We start from the raw sequence: 4,369 nt of genomic DNA, 5'->3' as shown, positions 1-4,369 counted from the left end.
GGTGATTTGCAGGCACTTTCAAATTAAGAAGTTCTGCCTGCAATAGAAGTTGTAATCAAAAAAAAAAAAAAAAAAAAAAAAAAATTAGACTTAACCTGCTGGGAAATAAGTCATTTGTTAGAATTTACACAGAAAATTGAAAAATAAAGTATTGTAGAATTGATGGAATCTTTGTTACTGCAAGAGTTGGAAATTATTTCTTGGAGTCTTGCCTTTCTAGTGTAGATTAAGTACATAGTTTCCAAAACTAAGGGGAATGGACTACCTAACCTCTTAGTTCTGACCCAGCCCTGCATTCTCAAGATCATTTGTGTTAGCTTCTAACTCAGCGTTGTTTTAAATGGCTGCATTCACATAATGGGTTTCAATTTCTTCCTTTCCTTGAGGGAGTGGGGAAAGGTTGAAAGTTCAGCTTTCATTTACACACACAATTTAAGCTGAACACTCCACAGGACTATTGGTTCTAAAAGAGAAATATTCCCCAAGTATTGTAGATAAAATTGAATATTCTTGGTAAGTATGAATTCAGACCATTGATGAAATGGGTGCTTTTTTATCCATTAGTCAGTTATAAGCCTAAAATTGTCTTGTTAGCATACTTTCTCAGTTCTGCATCTTTTAGGGTAATTTTGTGCATATAATTTCCTGACCCTCTGCAGAGAAATATTTTCAGGCTGTTCTAAAATACATACTTTCAACATTAAGTATAAGGCAAATTTTGTATATCTATCAGGAGCGCTTTAAAAACTGACCACACTGTCTTGTTTTAAACATTCACTGAGGAAGCGCTTGGTTCAAAGTAAACAATCATCTCAGTTAATTTTATATACACATATATATAAATGGTTCCTTTACATTCTTTTTTATTGTTGCATATATATATATATAAAACACAGCATTTATCAGTTCAACATTTTTCATATGTACAAGTCAGTGGCACCATTACATCAACGTTTTAGGATTAAATTTGCAAATGTAGCACTATATGTCATTAAGCATAACTGTGTCGTTTTCATCCGTGAACTCCCATTTCTTAGCACAGAGCTTGAGGTTATGCATAAAAAGTGCCTTTAAGTGCATAAAGATGCCCATAACCTACCACTTCCCTTGTATATGAACTCATCTTGTGTTATTGATATCTTGTATATATTGGAAAAAGAGCTTCACCGTTTTAGCCAAACTGAGTGGTAGCTAATTACTTAATGAAAACTAAATTCGATCAGTATGATCAATCAATATTTATACAATTGTAACTTTTACAAAAATCCTCTAAGTAGCTAAATAGGCTAGTTAGATATGGATACTGTTCTCATTAGAAATTGCCTAGGAACCAGCTGGAAAGATGGCATTTCGGTCTTGCAGGCACAATAAACCTTGTTTTTCTTCTCTATTACCATCTACTCTATACCAGCAGTCAGAATGTCGCTTCTCAGTCCCTAATTTTCTCTACTTTAAGCTTCGCTAATCCATAGTTTATTGGGCATTGAGCAGGAGGTATGAAGAAAATTATTACTTTTTGCAGAATGATAATGAAATTTTAGGTCAACATTATCTTTATGAAAAGATTGCTGTTGCTCAGCAAACAAGATTTGGAAATAGACTAACTTTGGTCATTCTGAAGAGGAAATATTTTTTGTTAAGAAAAAGAAAGTTAACTTGAATTGTGAGTCTCTCAAAGAATGCAAATATGCATTCATTCTTATTCAAATAGGAAAATAAAGTAAAACAGAGTCACGTGCCCTTATCTAAACATAAAGTGACCAGGAAATGCAATCCTACACACACACACACACACACACACACACACAGCCACTTTATATATAGAACTATGCGAATCCTGGTCATCTACTAAACTTTCTCTATGTTTGTATCTGTCAGGTGATCAAGTAAAGGACTTGAGAAAAAGCGAGTTTGTGCCATGGGTGACAATCCACAAGGTGCATAGTTTAGAGTTCTCTAGAATAATAGTTTAGTTGAAATATTCATATACTCACTGTGTGTTGGCAGGCACATAATGATCTGTTCAGTTAACATTTCTGCTAGTGATGCTAATTAGTGTGAATTAATGATGGATTGTGATTTGTTTGACCACTGCACCATTAAGCTAAAGGCCAACAGAAAGATAGTGAAATACAGCCTTGTGAATGAATAAGTGGTACATTTTGAGAAACCAAAAAAATATAGGAGAATTTAAAACTGGCTAATTTTCAGTCTCAATTAAGGAGAGATGGCTTAATTTGACTCAGAAAGATTTGTTGTGGAAGATTGGCTCATAAAATAAACAATATCACCCGTGAGTACTGTGCTTCTTTAAAAAATCATCTATATGAGACAAAACAGTCAACATTTACTCTAAAGCAAAGATGAGATGGTAAGGGGGGAGGGCAGGGAAACTAAATCAATGGAACAACCAGAATGGAAATAATGAGAATGTTGACACATTGTGAAAAATGTAATAAATGTCACGGAACGATTTGTGTAGAAACCTCATTTGCTGTGTAAACGTTCACGAAAGACACAATAAAATACTATAAAAAATTTTAAAAAATGAAAGAAAGATTTGTTGTGGCATGAAAACCATCTACTCTAGTTGACCTATTGAAATCTATTCAGACCTTCTTCTAGTATTGCATAATGTTAATTATGTTAAAGATTCAATATGTTCGGTAGATCATACCCAAGGCCGTGACGGCCCTGAGAGCCCTTCTAGCTCTTGTAGTTTTTTAAAAATCCAAGAAGATAATACTTCTTAGAGATACTCTTTCAATATTACATTTACAGGGCTCTTGTTATAGGTTAGACACAATACTAACAGATTTATTTCATAACTAGTAGGCTAGATTACGCTTCAGTAAGAAACAGCCCCCAAATATAACTTACATATAGCACTGGGTGGTTGTTTCTTCTCATGCAACATGTTCATCATAGTTCAAGTGCAAGCTGTGCTCGTTTTCTTCGCTTTTGGACCCAGGCTGACAAAGAAGTCAAGATTTGCCTTTTCCTTGAGGGAGGGAAAGGGTATTCTCCTAACAATTAACTGCTCAGGCCTGAGATTGAAACATGTCTCATCTGTTCACAAACAATTGGCCTGAGTTAGTCTTTGTTCCATGTAAACATGAGGGGCAGCTAGGAACTACAATACTACATATGTTAAGAAAGCAGAGATCTGGAAATATTTGGTAAACAGCAAATAAAAATGAGTTCATTAAATTTTTATACATTTCTGAGGTATATTTATGACACTCAGCTAAGATAATATAGTTAGTAAGTTCCAACAGTTTCATGACTTGGACCTTGATGTGCTTAACTAAAAGACTTTTAACAATAATGCTATAATGTATTTCTAACAATTTCTGTTCCAGACCTGAGCTTTTCTATAAAAATTGAATTAAATTTTCAATAGAAATGGAAAGGAAAAGAGTGAAAGATACACAGGGGGCAAATGAAACGAATAAACTTATGAAAAATTGGAATTCTATGTTTATTAGGGATTGCTCTCTTTCTTAAGATTTCTTTTGGCTTAACTTTCACCATGCAAATGTTTTTAATGCAGTTGCTATTTTATATTTTCAAAAAATTTATTTTTTTCTATTCTTCTCAAGAAAAATACTTCTTTTTCTCTAAAATCACATCCTATGCCCCACAGTATTCATGATGACATTGCTAACTTCTGGAAAACAAATGGCTCCCTGCAGTACGTCTGTCAGATGAGCCCATATCAGATCTCATAAACTGAGCCAAGTAGGGGTTGTGCATAAATGAAATCTCCAAGGAAAATCTAGGTACTGTAAGAAAATAGTTTCAGGTACTCAATAAATAACATTAGGATGTTATTAAATAATAACAAAAAGAATCCTTCACCCTTAGCAAAATGTTAAATTCAACATCATGGTCCTTATTTTAGATAAAATTAAACTAAAAGTGTGTCTAATAAAAATCTTTGTGTCCATTTTCATTTGTGTAAGTGATGAAAACCTCAGGAACTACCAGATAAAAAAATAACAGCATGTTATTATTTTGGTTTGCACTAAATTTTCTTAAAGTGTTATAGGGGCTACTTTTCCCTTGAGCATTTTCTCCCCTTTGTGTTTACTAATACTCTTTTTCTCTCTGTCAATATCCAAGTGAATGAAAAACTAGAGTATATACAAACACCTAATCTACACTGAAAATTGTTTATACTTTTAAACTATACAAATGCATCAATTAACTAAATGTTATGTGAAGACACTTTTTAAGGCATTTAGGTGTGTTTTTAAAACTTCTTGAATATAGGAATGAGAAAGTCTAGTTCATGAAGTTTCTGCTCAGTGTGAGAAGTCCTTTGTATGATAACTGTCCAACAAAGTAAAATGCTTCCATAGATAGA

The sequence above is a fragment of the Trichechus manatus genome, unplaced genomic scaffold (assembly GCF_000243295.1).
Source record: "Trichechus manatus latirostris isolate Lorelei unplaced genomic scaffold, TriManLat1.0 scaffold00033, whole genome shotgun sequence".
Lineage (NCBI taxonomy): Eukaryota > Metazoa > Chordata > Mammalia > Sirenia > Trichechidae > Trichechus > Trichechus manatus.
The sequence above is the reverse complement of the archived record's forward strand: the minus strand, read 5'-3'. Positions refer to the sequence as shown.